This window comes from Hemitrygon akajei, chromosome 2, assembly GCF_048418815.1.
Source record: "Hemitrygon akajei chromosome 2, sHemAka1.3, whole genome shotgun sequence".
Classification (NCBI taxonomy): Eukaryota; Metazoa; Chordata; class Chondrichthyes; order Myliobatiformes; family Dasyatidae; genus Hemitrygon; species Hemitrygon akajei.
The window spans coordinates 65,019,463-65,040,943 of record NC_133125.1 but is presented as its reverse complement, the minus strand read 5'-3'; the positions used below and the strand labels follow the sequence as shown (position 1 = coordinate 65,040,943).

General features: G+C 42.8%; 2 protein-coding genes across 4 annotated transcripts in view; both read right to left on the bottom strand.

The window, feature by feature from the left end:
* The window catches only part of frmpd1a (FERM and PDZ domain containing 1a), a 175,401-nt gene extending 154,926 nt beyond the window's left edge, over window positions 1-20,475 (bottom strand). For both annotated transcript variants that reach the window (XM_073024081.1, XM_073024089.1), the window contains exon 1: window positions 20,124-20,475. The gene's annotated coding sequence lies outside the window, so the exon portion shown is untranslated. The remainder of the gene's footprint in view (window positions 1-20,123) is intronic.
* LOC140713724 (thymosin beta-10) overlaps window positions 1-21,481 on the bottom strand; it is a 452,521-nt gene that overhangs the window by 291,476 nt on the left and 139,564 nt on the right. The window lies entirely within an intron of this gene.

The window sequence follows — 21,481 nt, the reverse complement described above, 5'->3', positions numbered from 1 at the left end:
GGAAGACAACCTCCGGCCCCGCCAAACTCATGAGTTGAGGCACGCTCGATCCCACCCCAAACCTCAGATTGTGTGGTTGCTGTGTAATTCGCCACCCTGTTACAAATTAATGCCACAAGATAACAGACACTGCATATGATTAAAGGAACTATATTTATGAATCTTAACTGAAGGGTTAGTAAAGAATAACAAAAAGAAAAGGGACCCATTCTAATTAAACAGTCAATGTGCACAAGTGGGAGCTCATCTTGAATTTCTCTGTCACTGATGCTCTGGGCCCTCGGTCAACGTGAAAGCTCACACCATGTTCCGAACGTTGCTCACAATCCATCTCCCACCGGATCGTACGCTACGACTGGTTCTCCCCAACGTCTTCTCTCTCCATCTCCTCATGAACAAAAAAAAAACCTCAAGCCCAACCTCATTGGTCCTCACCAAGAAAACCTCCCGCTAACTGGATGGCACACATTCCACATCATCCCTTATCTTCAACAGTAACCCAAACAGGCTGAAAGCAGAACAGAGCTGCTAAACGAAATACCTACAGCATGACAGTAAAGATGTGAACCAGGGCATTTTCTATATATATATATATATATATATATATATATATATATATATATATATATTTCTCACTGTAATTTATAGTTTTTATTATTATATGTTGCAATGAAACAACAAATTTTACCACATATGCCAGTGATATTAAACCTGATTCTAACGAGAACAGAAGACAGCAAGGGCAGGAGAGAGTCCCAGAGCTACATTCGAATCACAATCAGGTTTAACATCACTGGCACATTTGCTGTTTTGTGGCAGCAGTACATTGCATAATAATCAAAACTAAAAATTACAATAATAACTTTAATAATAATATTGAATTCCATTTGCCATTTTTCAGCCCATTTTCCCTGCATCAGCTTGTATCTCAACCTTGAGTTTACCAACAATAAGGAATCGAGGTTTCTGTGCAGCCAATAGGCCTGTTGGAAGTGTAAGAACTCACCAGATTTGCTGAGGATATTTTTAGAAATTATAAATTTACAAGTTTGATTGAATTCAGTTTCACATTGAATAAGGTGGACTGGAACTCGTTAGCTTGGTATATACGGTATGTAAGACCAGTTAATTACATGAAACTCTATAGTGCAGTAACATTTACTTGCCCCCTCATTAACAATGGATGACTATCCATTCAGAGTTATAGAGCTTGCCAAGATTACTCTCCTGAAGTTTGCGTGGCACAACACAGCAAAACTGCTTTAATATATTCAGTGTGTTCAGAGATATCTCTGGAGGAGAAAAGTAGTCCAGTGAAGCTTCTGTCTGATATATCTGATGTCAACGGTTTAAAGATGCATTCTGAGCCTGCAGTCTGCTTGGTGTGGCCTCAGTACTATATCAGTCCACATGATGTTATATTAATACCAGCTAATACATTAACTTTAATAGAGGATTGAGTTATCTGCTGTTGAAAATATGGAAGTCTTTTAATCAGGTAACCCAGATACAAAATGAGATGCACGTGGTAATTAGTTTATAATTAATTCCACCCACGTGCTCTCTTTAAGTAATAAATTCATCAAGTGTCTGAGGGGATGTTACATAGGTGCAGCCCCTCAATGTCCAGTGGTGGCACGAAGTTCTTCCACGGAGCCTTTCTATTGGCTGTACTGAGCTGCAGTATGTCCCTTAGCACGAACTCGTGCAGCCTGAATGAGCCAGGTGGAAACATTCCCTTGGAGAAGACCGACAAGTTTCAGACAGACCAAATTGCATCTTGTTGATCTTCCAGCAATGCTCTGTTTCTGTTTCAGTGTGCCTCCCTGGAAAACATGTCATAGACCAGACGGTCCCCTCTTATGCAGCTGCTCAGGACAAGGAGAATTTCCAGACCTGCTTTGCTAACACAAAGCCCACAAACAAAATGCTATTTGCCTGCACCTGATGACCAGGTTCTTGCCTGCCACTGAGAAGGAGCACTGCTCCCTTGCTCCCAATTTTTACCACACTACTCAGAGCCTTCAAATCAGATTCCCAATACCTCTAAGTGGTCAGACTTGATGGTGAAGGCAATAGAAGTCACTCAGGTCACTTACCAAAAAGTATGGTCTCACTCTTCCTACAGTAAACTGGGATCTCCCAAAGCAGGTCAAACGTATCACAGGAAACTGTCTCCCACCTATTGATTTGCACTGCACTACTCTTTACAAAGCAGTTGAATCCAGTTCCTGAAGGTTCGCTAAAGCCCATCTTGGAGAAATCCATCACATACGTACATGATATTCTTTCAAAGGCATTCCCCTGGTCAAAGTTCACCAACCAAGTATTCGCCCATTTCCCATCACATAGCCATTACTATCCCTGAAAAATACTAGGCTGTCTGAAAAAGTTCAGCCGTTACAGCATAGAATTTGTCCAAGAACAGACTGGATCCTTGAATCTCATTTGCTGATCATTGATTTTTTTTCAACCTTTGACCTTGGATAGGATCTTGTAGTCCAGTTGACAATGATATAGATCTGCAGCTGATGAGGGCAAGTCTCTCTCCATCTGCTTGTAGATGAGAGTGCTGGTGACCTTTCCCATGGGTTCTGACATGCTGCAGTCTAAAAGCATATTGCAACAGGTCAGGATCCATCCACATCCAACAGACCAATCACTTCCAGGAGTTTTATTAATATCGATGGATGGAGCCTGTCGATCCAACAGGATCGGTGACTTGTCCTGACTCTCCTGCCTGCTGCCATCTAGGACCTTCATGACACTTTTCTGTACATCGTCTATCTTAGCAAGGTCGACCAGATCTGAGCACAGTGGTTCATCTGTGGCCAATATAATTGAAGCAAGACATATTTCATCCTTGTGTTATAGAAGGCAATATCACTTTCCCTCCCAATTCCATGCTTTGCAAGAACACTTGCATCCCTCTGAACATCAATATCTTATAGTTCCTCACCATTTAAACAAATTTTCGATCATTCTAATTTTTCCACCAAACTGGATAACTCATATTTTTACATTATGCGCCATTCATCATTTATTTGTCTCCTTAATCCATTCTTATCCCAAAGGTTCATTACATGCACCTTACAGTACAGAATCCCTATCTTTGTATCATCACTGACCAGTTTTACTACATTTGTTCTCCTCATTTGAATCATTGTTATAGGACCCTGGCACCAATCCCTGAGAGAACCCAGTGCTCACAACCATCTGACTCAAAAATGACGTGCTTATTCCTGCTGCAACACACTCAAAGTGCTGGTGGAATTCAGCAGGTCAGGCAGCATCTATGGAAGGAAATGATTCGCCAACACTTCGGGCTGAAACTCTTCATCAGAACTCAAGATTTCCAGCATCTGCAGAATCTCACTTTTATTCTTAATGTTCTCTTTCTGTTCAAAGTTCAAAGTAAATTTATTATCCAAGTATCTATATGTCACCATATACAACCCTAAGATTCATTTTTGTGGGTATACGGTACTCAATAAATCCACAATAGAATAATAACTATAATAGAATCAATGAAAGATCACACCAACTTGGGCATTCCACCCGAGTGCAGAAAAAGAACAATAAACTGTGCAAATACAAAAAGAAAAAATAATAATAATGAATAAATAAGCAACAAATATCAAAAACATGAGATGAAAAGTCCTTGAAAGTGAGTCCATAGATTATGGGAACATTTCAATGATGGGGCCAGTGGAGTAAAGTTCAACAGCCTGGTGGCCTCTGGTTCAACAGCCTGGTGGTTGAGGGGCAATAGCTGTTTCTGAACCTGGTGGTGTGAGTCCTGAGGCTCCTGTACTTTCTTTCTGATGGCAGCAGCGAGAAGAGAGCATGACCTGGGTTGTGAGGGTCCCTGATGATGGATGTTGCTTTCCCTCAGCAACACTTTGTGTAGATTTGCTCAATGGTAGGGAGAGCTAAATCCATGATGAACTGGGCTGTTTCCACTACTTTTTGTAGGACTTTCTGTTCAAGGGCATTAGTGCTTCGTGCTTCCTATACCAGGCTGTGATGCGCCAGTCAATATACTCTCCACTGCACATCTATAGAAGCCTGTCAAAGTATTAGATGTCATGCTGAGTCTTGACAAACTCCTAAGCAAGTAGAGGCACTGCCGTGATTTCTTCATAATTGTGCTTACATGCTAGGCCCAGGACAGATCCTGCAAGATGATAGCACCGAGGAATTTAAAATTGGATTTTGCTTACTTAAAGGGATAAACTACATGAAGCATTGTTGCAGGAAAGCAGCATCCATCATTGAAATGTTCCCACAACTTAATGGATTCGCTTTCAAGGACTCTAAATTTAGTCAAAAAGAAAAAAAAGAAGCATGCTTAAGGTTTAGATGAAATCAGATAGGGCCTTTGAGGAGAGTTCATTGGGTCAGAAAGAACTCAGCAAGGGATTGGGAGAGTCAAAAGGGGATGTGAAATGCCTTTGGTAAGCAGGATTGAAGAGAATCCCAAGGCAATTTTCACATATGCTAAAAGTAAGAAGAGGGCTAGGTAGATAGTGACTGACTAGGGAAGTTGATGCACCATCAATAACTCTCGGAGATGGGAAGCAAAAGATAGGCTTTTATTAGCTGCAAACATGACCACAACATCTTGGAGACTGAGGGAGGAGCAGTGCCTCCAATCGCCTTTATACAGGGGTCTGTGGGAGGAGCCACAGGAGCAACCAGCAGAGGGGCGTGTCCAGACAGGTATACATAGTTTACCACAGAAGTCAAAGACAGCATAAGAACAAAAGAGAGAGCAACAATTAGTGGGAAGCTAGAGGACTGGGATGCTTTTAAAATCCAACAGAAGCCAACTGAAGAAGTAATGAAGAGAGAAAAGATGTAGAAGGAGCAAGTTACCAGGAATGTTGATGAAGGAGAGGCAGTGGATGCTGTCTACATGGACTTCGGAAAAACCTTTGACAAGGATCCACATGGGAGGTTGGTCAAGAAGGTTCAGTCACTCGACATTCAGGATTCGTGAGAGAGACCAGAGAGTGGTTGCTGATAACTGCCTCTGACTGGAGGCCTATGACTCGTGGAGTGCCACAGAGATGATGTTGAGTCCGTTGTTGTTTATACTCTATATCAGCAATCTGGCTGATAATGAGGTAAACTAGATCAGCAAATTTGCAGAAGACACCAAGATTTAAGTTGTAGTGGACGGTGAGAAAGGCTTTCAAAGCCTACAGTGGGTTCTGGACCTGCTGGAAAAATAGAATAAAAAACGGCAGATGGAATTGAATGCAGACAATTGTGAGGGGCTGCACTTCCGGAGGACCAAGCAGGGTAGGCCTTACACAGTGAGCAGTGGGAAACTGATGAGTATGGTAGAACAGAGGGACCTGGAAATGCAAATCCATAACTCCTTGAAAGTGCTGTCACAGGGAGACAGGGCCATAATGAAAGCTTTTGGTGCTTCGGCCTTCATAAATCAAAGTACTGAGTACAGGTGTGGAATGTTATGTTGAAGATGTATAATACATTGGTGAGGCCTAATCTGGAATATTATGTGCAGTTCTAATCATCTACCTATAGGAAAGATTATCAATAAGATTGTAAGAGTACAGAGGAAAAATATGAGAGTGTTGCCAGGAGTTGAAGACCTGTGTTATAGGGAAAGGTTAAACTTCAGTGTCTGGAGTGTAGGAGAATCAGGGGAGATTGGATAGAGGTACACAGAATTATGAAGGGTATAGATAGGGTAAATGCAAACAAGCTTGTTCCACTGAGGTTTGATAACTCTACAGGTTAAGGGTGAAAGATGAGATGTTTAGGGGGAACATGAGGGAAAAGTTCCTCACTCAGAGGGTGGTGAGTGTGTGGCACGAACTGACAGTGGAAGTGATGGATGTGTGTTCGATTTCAACATTTAGGAGGCATTTGGATCGGTACAATACATGGATAGGAGAGGTGTGGAGGGCTCTGGTCTAGTTGTAGGTCAATGGGACTAGACAGTAAACAGCTCAGCATGGACTACATAGGCCAAAGGGCCTGTTGCTGTGTTGTATGACTCTGAAATACGAAGACAAGCTCGCCAATGATATAAAAGTGGATAGTAAAAAATTTCAGATATATAAACAGCTAAAGAGAGGCAAGAATGTACAGCAGCCCACTGGAAAATGATGCTGGGGATGAAATACTGGGGAGCAAAGAAATGGCAGACAAACTTAGTAAGCATTTTGTGTCAATCTCCACTATGGAAGCCACCAGCAGCATGCCAGAAATTCCAGAGTGACGGGGCATAATTGAATGCAGTTGCTATTGCTAAGGAGAAGGTGCTTGGGAAACTGAAAGGTCTAAAGGTAGATTCGTCACCTGGACCAGATGAAATACACCCCAGGCTTCCGAAAGATGTAGCTGAAGAGTTTGTGGAGGCATTATTGGAAAGCTGAGCCTATTGGGCCTGAACACCTCCCTCTGCAACTGGATCCTAGACTTCCTGACTGGGAAACCTCAGTCAGTCCGGATCGGGAGCAGCATCTCCAACACCATCACACTGAGCACGGGGGCTTCCCAGGGCTGTGTGCTCAGTCCACTGCTGTTCACTCTGCTGCAACACACAGCTCGAACCATATCATCAAGTTCGCCGATGACATGACCGTGGTGGGTCTCATCAGCAAGAACGACGAGTCAACTTACAGAGAGGAGGTGCAGCGGCTAACGGACTGGTGCAGAGCCAACAACCTGTCTCTTAATGTGAACAAAACAAAAGAGATGGTTGTTGACTTCAGGAGGGCACGGAGCGACCACTCCCCGCTGAATATCGACGGCTCCTCAGTAGAGATCGTAAAGAGCACCAAATTTCTTGGTGTTCACCTGGCAGAGAATCTCACCTGGTCCCTCAACACCAACTCCATAGCAAAGAAAGCCCAGCAGCGTCTTTACTTTCTGTGAAGGCTGAGGAAAGTCCATCTCCCACCCCCCCCCCCACCCCATCCTCATCAAATTCTACAGGGGTTGTATTGAGAGTGTCCTGAGCAACTGCATCACTGCCTGGTTTGGAATTTGCACCATCTCGGATCGCAAGACCCTGCAGCAGATAGTGAGGTCAGATGAGATCATCAGGGTCTCTCTTCCCGCCATCACAGACATTTACACTACATGCTGCATCCGCAAAGCAAACAGCATTATGAAGGACCCCATGCACCCTCATACAATCTCTTCTCCCTCCTGCCATCTGGGAAAAGGCTCCAAAGCATTCGGGCTCTCACGACCAGACTATGTAACAGTTTCTTCCCCCAAGCTATCAGACTCCTCAATACCCAGAGCCTGGACTGACACCTTGCCCTACTGTCCTGTTTATTATTTATTGTAATGCCTGCACTGTTTTTGTGCACTTTATGCAGTCCAGTGTAGGTCTGTAGTCTAGTGTAGCTTTCTCTGTGTTTTTTTTATTACGTAGTTCAGTCTAGTTTTTTGTACTGTGTCATGTAAACCATGGTCCTGAAAAACGTTGTCTCATTTTTACTATGCACTGTACCAGCAGTTATGGTCGAAATGACAATAAAAGTTGACTTGACTTGATTAGTACTGATTTTTCAAGAATCACTAGATTCTGGCATGTTTCCAGAGGACTGGAAAATTGCAAATGTTACCCTACTCTTTAAAAAGGGAGGGAGGCAAAAGACAGGAAATTAGAGGACAGTTAACCTGACTTCCCTCCAAGAGGACCACAACCTTATCATGGTTTGGAGGCTTGTGTGCCCAAAGACCTGAAGAACTATGTTGTCTGGAATCAGGGCTTTATGCTTTGGCTCTTAGTAGGGTCACCCATACCAAACAGGTCAAAGGGTAGACAGTAGACTAAGTGGTCTACCGGTCCTCCAGGTTGGGGGTCAGCTCAGGGCTAACAACCCTGACTGGTAAAACCAAACTATTACTGAAACAGCAATGAAAAACCTTCTATATATGAGTGCGACCATTTTCCTGAGTCTCAGTCCAGGACTTGCGTGGCTGACAATAGTGAAAACCAAGAGAAAGCTACTAGCACAATGAAGGAAGCCCTGAACACCACCAGAGGTGAAGGTCCTTCATTGCTTCCTAAACACCAGCAGTGTAACGGGCAGTAAGTTGGTAGGCTAGACTGGCAAAACAAAAGAGACCATTATTAAGGATGAGTTTTCAGGGTTTTTGGAGGCACATGATAAAACAGGTCAAAGTCAGTATGGTTTCCAGAAAAGGAAATCTTGCCTGACAAATTTGTTGGAATTTTTTGAGGAAATAACAGGCAGGATAGTGTCAGTGAATGGTGTTTACTTGGATTTTCAGAAGGCCTTTGACAAGGTGCCACACGTGAGGCTGCTAAACAAGATAAGAGTCTGTGGTATTACAGGAAAGAAGCTACTATAGATAGAAAACACAAAGTACGCTGCAGATGCTGTGGTCAAATAACACGTACAAAAAAGCTGGATGAACTCAGCAGGTCGGGCAGCATCCGTTGAAAGGAGCGGTCAACATTTTGGGCCGAGACATCCTGACAAAGGGTCTCGGCCCATAACGTTGACTGCTCCCTTCAACAGATGCCGCCCGACCTGCTGAGTTCATCCAGCTTATTTGTACTATAGATAGATTGGCTGACTGGCAAAAGGCAAAGAGTGAGAGTACAGGGGGCCTTTCTGGTTGGGTGCTGGTGACTATAGGTGTTTTGCAGGGTCAGTATTGAAACCACTTTTCTTTTCACGTTATATGTCAATGATTTGGATGATGGAATTGATGGTTTTGTGGCCAAGTTAGCAGATGATACAAAGATAAGCAGAGGGGCAGCTAGTGTTGAGGAAGCAGGGAGTCTGCAGAAGGACTTGGACAGTTTGGGAGAATGGACAAAGAAGTGGCAGATATAACATAATGTGGGGAGATGTATGGTCATGCACTTTGATAGAAAGGATAAAGGCAGGGACTATTTTCTGAATGGGAAGCAGATTCAAAAAGCAGAGTGGCAAAGAGATGCGGGAGTCATTCTGCAGAATTCCCTAAAGGTTAGTATTCACATTGAGTCGGTAGTAATGAAGGCAAAGGCAATGTTAGAATTCATTTCGAGAGGATTAGAATATAAAACCAAAGATGTAATGCTAAGGCTTTATAAACGTCAGACCACACTTGGAATATTGTGAGCAAATTGTGGGCTGAGAAGTGGCAGATGGAGTTCAACCCGGAGAAGTGTGAGGTGGTACACTTTGGAAGGACAAACTCCAAGGCAGAGTACAAAGTAAATGGCAGGATACTTGGTAGTGTGGAGGAGCAGAGGGATCTGGGGGTACATATCCACAGATCCCTGAAAGTTGCCTCACAGGTAGATCGGGTAGCTAAGAAAGCTTATGGGGTGTTAGCTTTCATAAGTTGAGGGATGGAGTTTAAGAGTCGCGGAGTAATGATGCAGCTCTATAAAACTCTGGTTAGGCCACACTTGGAGTATTGTGTCCAGTTCTGGTCACCTCACTATAGAAAGGATGTGGAAGAACTGGAAAGGGTACAGAGGAGATTTACTGGGAGGCTGCCTGGTTTAGAGAGTATGCATTATGATCAGAGATTAAGGGAGCTAGGGCTTTACTCTTTGGAGAGAAGGAGGATGATAGAGGTATACAAGATATTAAGAGAAATAGATAGAGTGGACAGCCAGCACCTCTTCCCCAGGGCACCACTGCTCAATATAAGAGGACATGGCTTTAAGGCATATATGTCAAACTCAAGTCCCGCGGTGGAATTATCTTTGGCCCACAAGATAATATCTAATTACTATTAAAGCTGGCCCCAGTAATCGAAGCGCCTATGGCGTATGATATGGCTAATGCTGAGTTTATTCTGGTACCAGGTTTTCAGGGTTTTTAGTGTTTATTCGGCAGTCTTCTTCATAAGAAACGGAATTTGTAAAGTGAAACACTTTGTAGTTATAGCAGAGACTGAGACACATGAGAGCAGGCTGAAAAAACTGAGGCAACGAAAGCTGCGTTCGCACGCGTCTGACTGATCCGGCCCGCATGAAGCTGCATTTTGCTCAATCCGGCCCGTGACCTAAAATGAGTTTGACACCCCTGCTTTAAGGTAAGGGGTGGGGAGTTCAAGGGGGATATTAGAGAAAGGTTTTTCACTCAGAGAGTGGTTGGTGTGTGGAATGCATTGCCTGAGTCAGTGGTGGAGGCAGATACACTAGTGAAATTCAAGAGACTACTAGACAGGTATATGGAGGAATTTAAGGTGGGGGTTATATGGGAGGCAGGGTTTAAGGGTCGGCACAACATCATTGTCCAAAGAGCCTGTACTGTACTGTGCTGTACTATTCTATGTTCTATGTTCTATAAATTGGGGCCCCTTATTTGAGAAAGGATGTGCTGGCATTGGAGAAGGTCCAGAGGAGGTTCACAAGAATGATCCAGAGAATTAAAGGGTTAATGTATGAGTCGCACTTGATGGCTCTGAGCCTTTACTTGCTGGAGTTTAGATGAATGAGTAGCACTCTCATTGAAAACTTTCAAATATTAATAGGCCAAGATAGAGTGGGTGTTGAGAAGATGTTTCCAATAATGGGCAAGGCTCAGAACTGGAGGCACAGCCTCAGAATGCAAGGAGATCCATTTAGGATGGAGATGAAGAGGAATTTTTTCAGCTGGAGGATGGTGAATTTATAGATTTCATTGCCACAAATAGATGTGGAGACTAAGTCATTGGGTATATTTAAAGTGGAGGTTGATAAATTCTTGATTAGTAAGGATGTCAAAGGTTGGGGTTGTGAGGGAAATAGATCAGCCTTGACTGAATGGCGGAGCAGGCTTGATGGGCTGAATGGCCTAATTCTGCTCCTATGTCCTCAGGTTTTATGGCTCAACAATAAGGTATATTGTTTATGCTTGGAATCGGTGGATGTTGGTGAAGAACTAAATAAATATTCTGTGTCAGTGTTCACTAAGAAAGACATGGAGGACAGTAATGGCTGTGTGGGGTATTCTAATATCTTTGGGCATTTCCAGATCAAGGAAGATGTGGTGTTAATTCTCTTGAAAAGCATGAGAAAATACATTTCCTGGGGATGATTTGATCTATATAGGCTATTAAGAGAAGCAAGAGTGGAGATTGCTGGGGCTTTAATGAAGATCATTGTGTCCTTTTTGGCAACAGGTGAGGTCCTGGAGGACTGCAGAGTATTTTATCTTATCCCTTTGTTTAAGATCAGAATTAGAAATAATCTAGGAAATTATAAACTGGTGAGCCTCACATTAGCAGTCTGGAAGCTGTTAGAGATTATTCCTAAGGATAGGATTTATTCACAATTGGAGGAACATGAACTAATTAATGATAGTCAACATGGCTTTTTGTGGGGCAGGTCAGGTCTCACAAACTTAATTGAGTTTTTAAGGAGTTAGCCAAGATAATCGATGAGGGTGGATCACTGGATAATGCCTACATGGACTTGGTCCCTTATTGTAGGTTAATGCTTGGGATCTTAATCTTGGTAGTTCAGAGTCAGAATTTGCGTACCCATGGAAGACAGGGGCAGTGTTGGGAAGGTGTCATTCTCCCAGAGTTCCATGACCTGTGGTGTTCCACAGGGATCGGCGCTGGGACTTCTGGTGTTTATAATATTTATAAATGACTTAGTGGTTAGCAAGTTTGCAGGTGGCACAAAAATTGGTGAGTGTCCGCAATGAAGAAGGGTATCAGCAGAATACAGATCAGTTACAGATATGGGCAGAGAAATGGCAGATGGAGTTTAATCAGGCAAGTGTGGGGTGTTGTACTTTATGAGGTCAAATGTAAAGGAAATATACAGCTATTAGCAGAACTACTAACAGCTTTAATATTCCGAGGATCTTAGAGTTCAAGTGCTTATCCTCCTGAAAGTGGCAAGACAAGTAGACAAAATGGTACAAAAGTAATACAGCACACTTGCCTTCATCACAAGTGGCATAGAGTATGAGAATCAGGAAGTCATCATACCGTTACATAGAACTTTGGTTAAGCCTCACTTACAGTATTCCATGCAATTCTGGTTGCCCCATTATGGGAAGGGTGTGGAGGCTTGGAGAGGGTGCAGAAGAGGCTTACTAGGATATTGCCTGGATTAGAGGACATTAGTTAAAAGGAGAGACTGGACAAACCTGGAGTGTTGGAGACTGAGGGGACATGTCATTAAAAGAGAGGGAAAGACAGGATAGACAGCCAGAATCTTTTTTTTTTCAGAATAGAAATGTTGAATACTAAAGGGCATAGCTTTAGTGAGAGGGGGAGAACTTAAATGGGATATTCAGAGCAAGTTTTTATACAGAGTGCGGTAGAGGCCTAGAACATGAAGGTTTAATGTAGACACATGAAAATGGAGGGGTATTAATAATATGAAGGATTGGTTTAATTTGTCACAATTCTCAACACAAACATCATGGGCTGAAGGAAGTGTTCTAGTGATACAGTTCTATGTTCCAACACAGTGGGCCCAGCACCTATCCCTGTTGGCAGAGCATGTTCACAGTCCTCCAAACTGAATAACAACTCTGCTCTACCTCCTACACCAATTGTGTATCAAATTGACTAGCTCACTCTATATCCCATGTGATCTAACCTTCCTGAGCAACCTATCATACAGGAACTTGTTAATGTCTCCAATCCTGCCCTCATTAATCCCTTCCATGCCTCTTCAAAAAACTCAAGTCAAATTTCACATGCAGAATGTTTCATGCACAAAGTCTTATCCCTTTTCAGTCATTACCTTTCCAAATGCTGATTGGAGCTATCCCTCAGAATTCCCACTAGTAACCTTCCCACCAATAAAGATAGAACATTACAGCACAGTACAGGTGCTTCGGCACGCATTGTTCAGTTGACGTTTTAACATATGGTACTCCAAGGTCAATCTAACATTCCCTCCTAGATCACCCTTCACTTTTCTTTCATCTGTGTGCCTAACACTGAATCTCTTATATGTCATAATGTACCTGTCTCTACCACCATGGCTAGCAGTGCATTCCAGGCAACCACCATCTCTATGTAAAAAACTCCCTCTGACATTCCCCCTTTGCTTTCTTCCAATCACCTTAAAATGATGCCCTGTGGAATTAGCCATTGCCGTCCTGGGAAAGGGAGCTGACTGTTCACTCTCTCTACGCCCCAAATCTATCAAGTCACCTCCCATCCTCTGTCGCTCCAAAGAGAAACATTCGTGCTCACTCAGTCTTTCCTCATAAGACATGCTCTCTAATCTAGGCAGAATCCCGGTAAATCTGCCTGCACATGTGGCAAACCGAACCGGACACAATACTCCGACTGTGGTCTAACCAGCATTCTATGAGATAGATACATAAATACTTCATTGATCCCAAAGGATATTACAGTGACACAGTCGCATTACAAGTGCACAGATATAGAAATTCTGGAGGAGAAGTAAGAAAAATAAAAGAATAATTTACCTTAAAAATAAGATGCACAAGATTTGCAAGTCAAAGATTACACAGTTTACAAATTCACACTGCTAAGATGGTAGTGCAAGAATTACTGTAATATTTTACAGCACTGCATGTACATTCACACTGTCCAGATAAGAAGTGATACTGCACAGTATTGCACAGGGTGTCCGTGATAGCAGGGTGTGGTAAACAGAGCTAAACAGAGGTTAATAACAGTCTAACTGGAGGGAGTCATCACTTCCCAGGATATAGGTTGAATCATTATAGAGCCTAGTGGCCGAGGGTAAGAATGACCTCATATAGCGCTCTTTGCAGTGGCACAGTTGTCTTCATCTATCACTAAAAGTGCTCCACTGTTCAGCCAAGGTGGCATGCAGAGGGTGAGAAACATTGTCCAGAATTGCCAGGATTTTCCAGAGGGTCCTTTGTTCTACCACAGCCCCCAGTGTGTCCAGTTTGCCTCCTATAACAGAGCCAGCCTTTCTAATCAGTTTATTGAGCCTGATGCCATCACCCATGTTGATGCCATTGCCCCAGCACACACCGCATAGAAGATGGAGCTGCAACAATACGTCCTGGCTCTTCAGTCTTTTAGTACCTCAACCATGACCAAAGATGATGCAGAAGTCTCTGCTTGGGTCCCTGAACTTTCTTCCGTACCTCTGCACAATGTCCAAGGACACACTTGATTAGGCCCGGTGGATGTATCAAACTTAATATGCCTTAAGACTGACACCACCTCCTCTGCTGTAATGTGGATATATTCCAGTGCGTCTGTGGTGAACTACATATACCTGTCTGGACTGCTCCTGTGGCTCCTCCCACAGACCCCTGTATAAAGGCGACTGAGGCCTGAGCCCGGCCTCATTCTCCAGGATGTAGTGTTGTTCATTCTTCCAGTCAATAAAAGCCGATATCTCGCTTCTTACGTCTCAGAGTGAGTTATTGATGGTGCATCAGCGTCACTATTCATTTCCCTAATTCCTTAGTTTCTATGACCTTCTCCAAGGTAAATACAATGAGAAATATTCACTTAACACCTTGCCTTTCTTCTGTGTCTCCACACATTGACAATCCTAATGACACTTAAGTGAACTATTCCTTCCCCGTTACCCTGTTGCTCTTTACGTACTCGTAAAATCTCTTCGAATTCTCTTTTACCTGTCTGCCAAGGCTCTCATGTTCTCTTTTTGATTCCCTCACTCACCCTTGTCCTCCAAATTTCCTCTGAAATGTACTCCTGCATCTCTTATACTCTCCAAGAGACTTGTGTGTATGAACGGCTTGTGAATTCTCCCATGGTTTGCTCCAGTTTTCTCTCATGTCTCAGAAAAGTGCTAATAGGCTAAACAGCTTCTTAGTGAAGATAGATGGCAAGTTAAGTGAGAGTTTTTCAGTATTTGAAAGAGAATAAGTTATTGGGCCACAGGAAATGAAGGAGGCAGGAATGGTTCATGGGATTATTCCGTTGAAATTTGATCTAGATGATTAGATGGTGCTTTGTATCACACTAATTAGTAAGATACAGCGTTGTGGTACAGCTCCATCTTGACAGCATTGATCCATGCATTACAGTTAGGTGGCATGCAGCCTTGCTTCATCTGATGCATTTAGGCAGCCTTGGTCCAACAACGGTACCCAGGCAGTTTTCGGCCATACGGTATACCTGTGGTGAATTACTTTGTCCACTTTACCCAAGTAGCATTGCCCAATTACTCACAACCACGTGGTGTTTCTCCAACACATACACCCTGATGGAATTTCTCCAACAACTACACCTAGTCAACAAAGTTGATTCAGCAACACCTGGGCAGCACTGCTGCATGGGATGGTGTTCTTTCGGGGGATACACTGACACAGCATTGCTCCATCAGGTACACCCTACAACAAGGCTTCATTGGATACACCTGGCCGGAAGAGATCCACGGGACTTACAGAGGAGGCACTGCTCCATTATCTGCACACTGGTGACTTTCTCCATCCAGTATATCTCACTGGAATTTAGAAAGATGAGGGGGGATCTCATTGAAACCTTTCAAATGTTGAAAGGCCTAGACAGAGTAGATGTAGAAAGTATGTTTCCCGTGGTGGGACAGTCTAGCTCAAGAGGGCACAGCCTCAGGATAGAGGGGCATCCATTTAAAATAGAGATGTGGAGAAAGTTCTTTAGCCAGGGGTTGTTGAATTTGTAGAGCTTGTTACACAGGCATCTGTGGAGGCCAGGCCATTGGATGCAGTTAAGGTTGATAGGTTCTTGATTGGACATGGCATCAAAGGTTACAGGGAGAAGGCTGGGGAGTGGGGCTGAGGAGGGGAAAATAGCATCAGTCATGATTGAATGGCAGAGCAGACTTGATGGGCCAAATGGCCTACTTCTGCTCCTACGTCTTATGGTCTTATCTGCATAGTCATCTTCATCCTGATGACATTTCTTGGTTAACTATGCTTGGGGCTCCATTACTTAATCCCAACTATCTAGACAGCATGGTCCTCATCTGACATACCCGAGCAACATTGCTCAGTCAGTTACACAGGGGCACCATTGCTTGATCAGTTCTACCTGGTCAGCTATGCTTGGGTGCATTCTTCCATCTGATTCACATGGGCAATATTGCTCAATCCTTTTCGGTTAGACAGCATTGCTCTAATAACTTCACTCAGGCACTGCTGGTCCATCTAATGCACTTCAGTGGCCCCAAACAGTCACCTGAACCCAGGATCCATTGTTCTTTCAAACAATCCAGGCAGAGTTATTCACTCGCCCCATGGAGGTGGCATTGTTCAATCCAACATTGGCTTATTTGCTACCTGTAAGGAGTTGGTACAATCTCCCCATGACCGAGTGGGTTTCCTCTGAGTCCTCCTGTTTCCTCCCACAGTCCAGAGGTAGACGGGTTATGGGCGCTGAGTTGTGAGTAGCTGTGTTGGCACCAGAACCGTGGCAACACACCCCTGTGCGCTGTCCGGCATAATCCTTGCTGATTTGATTTGACACAGAAACGGAGCATTTTGCTGTGTGTTTCTATGTACATGTGACAAACAAAGATAATCTTTATCTGTTATACCCAGGCACCTTTACAGAATCAGCTATACCTGGGCAGCATCGCTCCACCCTTATCCACTGTATCAATGCTCACCCGACTCTGGCCAACTGGTATTGCCCCATTCCATCAAGTTCTGGCAGTGATGACCCATCAACATGCTCTACTGGGGCTGTGATACTCCATCAGCTACAGCCAGAGGCTATTCTTCAGTCTGAAACAACTGTGTTATATCACTCAGTCTGATGTAACTGGGCACTTCGATTCCATCCAACCAAACACTCAGCCTCACTCGATCCAAGCAACTGGGCAGCTTCATTCAGTCTGATGTAGCTGAACTACTTTGCTCAAATAAACCAGCTCAGGTAATGTCACTCGATCCAAGCTACTCACAAAGGATCACTTGGTCTGATCTAAACAAATTACCTCAGTCAATCCAGGCTGCTCAGGCTGCTTTACTCAACCTAACCTACCAATGTGGCCTCAATTCATCTAATGCATCCACGTGTCCTTTAGGACCAGTGCTCTGACATGGCCTCAAAGTATCCGATGGTCTTGTTTGAGTAACTAAATGTGGTGACTTTGCTCTTTCTGACTTCTCCAGGTAGCCTAGCTTGATCCATCATACCAGGCAGCACTGGTCAATGCTACGAAGGAGAAGGCTGAGAAAATAAATATTTAGGCTCTGTAATGTGTGTCACAGATTTGACTAATCACACTACAGTGTAATGTACTGTGGAGAGCATTTTGACAGGCTGGGATGGAGGGGGGAGGTGGGGACTACTGTACAAGACTGAAAAAAGTTGTAAAATTAGTTAGCTCCATCTTGAGTACTAGAACCATAGAACATTACAGGCCTTTTGGCCCTTCTTGGCTGTGCCAAACCATTTTTCTGCCTAGTCCCACTGACCTGCACCTGGCTCATATCCCTCCATACACTTCTCATCCATGTACCTGTCCAAGTTTTTCTTAAATGTTAAAAGTGAGACCACATTTACCACTTCATCTGGCAGCTCATTCCACACTCCCACCACTCTCTGTGTGAAGAAGCCCCCCCTAATGTTCCCTTTAAGCTTTTCCCCCTTCACCCTTAACCCATGACCTCTGGGTTTTTTTCTCCCCTAGCCTCAGTGGAAAAAGCCTGCTTGCATTCACTCTATCTATACCCATCATAATTTTATATACCTCTATCAAATCTCCCCTCATTCTTCTACGCTCCAGGGAATAAAGTCCTAACCTATTCAACCTATCTCTGTAACTCAGTTTCTCAAGTCCCAGCAACATCCTTGTAAACCTTAGGAAATCTGCAGATTCTGGAAATTCAAGCAACACACGCCAAATGCTGGTGGAATGCAGCAGGCCAGGCAGCATCTATAGGGAGAAGCACTGTCGATGTTTTGGGCCGAGACCCTTCGTCAGGAAGAAACGTCGACAGTGCTTCTCCTTATACATGCTGCCTGACCTGCTGCGTTCCACCAGCATTTTGTGTGTGATCCTTGTAAACCTCTGCACTCTTTCAATCTTATTAATATCCTTCCTGTAATTCAGTGACCAAAACTGCACACAATACTCCAGATTCGGCCTCACCAATGCCTTATACAACCCATCACTGAGGACAAGCCCTTTTCCCTTTGTTACCATCAGGAAGGAGGTACAGAAGCCTGCAGGCACACACTCAGCGATTCAGGAACAGCTTCTTCCTCTCTGCCATATGATTCCTAAATGGACATCAAACTACAAACACCACCTCACTTTTTTTTAATATATATTCTGTTTTTGCACTATGTTCAAACTATTTAATATGCATATACATACTGTGATTGATTGATTGATTCTGCCTATATTATCATGTATTGCATTGAACTGCTGCTGCTAAGTTAACAAATTTCCTGACACGTGCTGGTGATAATAAACCTGATTCTGATACTTAATGCCTGTCAATTTATTTCCCTTTCACCGTTACATAATTAGCTTTTTTCATCACAGAGTCTTTACCTTCAGTGCAATTTAAATGAGGGAAAGAAAATTATGGGAATCTGCTCTCATTTAGCACTTTTTCCATTACCGATGCCTCATTTATTCTGTAAAGCTCTCCTCCCTAGCAGTCCATTCAACACAAGTGGATACATAGTCGGATGATTAAAATCCCAATAATAAGATTACAGGGTTTCCTGAAAGGGTTAAGCCCCAGTGACCAGCAGTATTTATCTGGATCAGTGCATATGGCACGGATTTAGTTGCTAGTTACAAAACGAAAGCAGTTTAATTCATTTATTGTTAAATAACAAGCAAAAGATTCATTATCTTATGAATGTTCTTAGTATAAGTTTTGTCTTGCATTTGAAGTAAACACTTCACTGGATCAAAGCCAATCAGAGGACACTTTCAAGTGCAGTAGTAAAATACATCAGCTCCTAACCTCTGTCATAAATATTTAATCAACTCTCTTTAAAGCCACGTGGATTAGCATTATGGGCTGTGTTGAGAGCTTTGCATGTGTAGTTTTATTTGCCTTAATCTCACAGTCGATATATCAAATTACATTTTGTGGAGCTGCAGTCTGCCTCAACTTTTCCTTAACTGATTGTTGTTAAAAAGGACTAAGCATTGAAAATAAATGCAGTTATAATTTAATAATGCAGCCATCGATTTATTTTTTTCTCTTGCAGATTGTCTTGGGGCTTTGAGAAAGCAGTAGTCCAGAGTGAGGCAGATGGTGACGTGTTTCAGTGCAAAGCCACAGAATCTGAAAGGCATGAGTTTGTCTCACAGGAAGGACCCAGCTAATGTTCTGACCCACCAGTAACACGAAAACCCCCGGGGACACCACATCTAACATAAGCAGCAAACTTTACACCTGAATTTATGCAGCTATGTTTAGACAGCAAGCATTCTTGCTCCAATTAGGGTCTCAATAGCTACAATGATTCTTTGTTAATTAAGAGTATCAAGGAACATGGTCAAGAGGCTGAATGGTCTAATCGTGGACCAAATTACATTGAAAGTGCTGTAAATTGTTATTCTATTCTATCATCAGAAACTTTCCTTCATTAACACTTTTGAAGTAATTCGTGATTTTAAGGGAATAAAATATAGTCTATACAAATACTAAACTACTTAAAGTGCTATATCTTTTCCACTCCAGATGATGTTTGAAATGTTTTTCCAATGAACTGCACTTCAGTTTATACTGTAATGCTGGCCCAGATCGTTTTCCTTTTCCATCTGCATGAAGCCGATCCCCTCCCACAGCCTCCGGAATCTGACATTGTGCTCTACAGACACGGAAGCTGCTTTACAACACGACTGAGCCACTTTTAGTTTCCTTTTATTACTCCATCGTGTCATCACTATGCACAAAAGATATCAAAGGATTTTCAACCGTGTTCATGAATTTGGCATGAATATCATAAAAGCACAATAGAGTTAAACCTAGACTGTTAGCACAAGGGAGAATTCAGTATCACTTTTAAAAATCACTTCGAAAAACTGTTTGATGATTTTCCATATTAATTCAGAAATGAAAAGCTTTTAAGCTCAGTACACAAGCCTTCCAGGCATATTGAACAGGTAGTCCATACTAATATCTGACAGAGTTTAGCAGTTGGTGCCTTTAATAACTTAACAGCACGTTTAGTTTGCACCCTTCAGTATCAAAATGAAATTGTCTTACCTGCTATAAGTGGGGGCTGACTTTCCATCGGCTCGTAGAGATCCAGCTGTTGAACAGGGTATTCTATACTTCACTGAGTAATCTCCACAGCTAAAGCTCTGATTATTGGCCCTCAGGGATCTTTGTCCTTGCAAGGTCAGCGAGCGTCTCACTAACTGCTCTTGCACTGGAATCAGCCGAGCCCTCACAACAGAGTTTAACAACTGAACAAAATGCACATCTCCCTGTAGCATGCCCACAAAATATCAGAGGAGGGCTCCAGGGCCTGGTACGCTGTTTATTGAAAGAAAAGAAAGCAAACTCTAAAGAGCGGAAGACGGCAGCTCTTAACTGTATGTATGGGGCTCACAAAGCTGAGAGGGAAGGGAGAAGCTCATATACAACAGCTTTTCGACAGCAACAGAAAAGAAAAATGATCCAATTATGGGAATCTTTTGTCCCATTATGTAAAGTGCTGTCTAATGACGTGGTACTGTGAGCAGAAGCACCTCATCGACCTAACTGCTTCTCATGACGTTTTACACTTTTAGTGCTTTTACTGTGGTAAGTGATTCTTTGTACCTGTTCTAAATTATTGAAGGGGTCAGTACAAATGACATTACATTTCTCTAGGAATAACAGTTGCTGAAGGAAATAGGTAGAAAATTGCATTCAGTTTGCAGTTTGTGTAAACTCCTCTAAAAATATTTTAAAAACTTAATAAACTGTAAAGTTAACAAATACAATTGTAAATAATTGTGAATGCTATAAACCAAACTAACTTATAAAGGCTATTTGCAAATTTAACAATTGCAGGAAGATAAATTAAAATATGTTAAGAGCAATAAAGCAATATCAACCCTCATTCATAGGATGAAGTTGATTGTTTTTCCATATTCAGACCAGTGAGACAGTTAGTTGAAAACTCTCTGTGTAAGTTGTAATCACTCAATATGCAGATGCATAATGACACTCCTCGCCTGCTCCCATTGCTTCAATCATTTGCTAGGATACTCCTGATGAATCGATGTCCAGTCTTCCTCAGGCCACAACAGATAACAAAAATCCTTACAAGAATATAAGAATATTGTAGGTACCTTGTGGGCTCAGGGCTTGAATAGGTTTCTGAGAACACCCGAGGGATGTCTCGGCTATCTTTCTGCAAAGCCATACCTCTCCTTTGACCATTTTCTTCAGGAGGTTTAAGCTCATGAGAAACTTCAGTTTGACTCCAAGAAGTGAAATACTTATTTGTAGAATGACAAACCTTTGAAGGAGGCCCTTCGGGTCACAGTGCCTGTGCTAACTCTTTGGAAGGGCTATCCAGTTCATCCTATTTCCCCTACTCTTTCCCCATGGTTTCTAAATAATCCATCAAG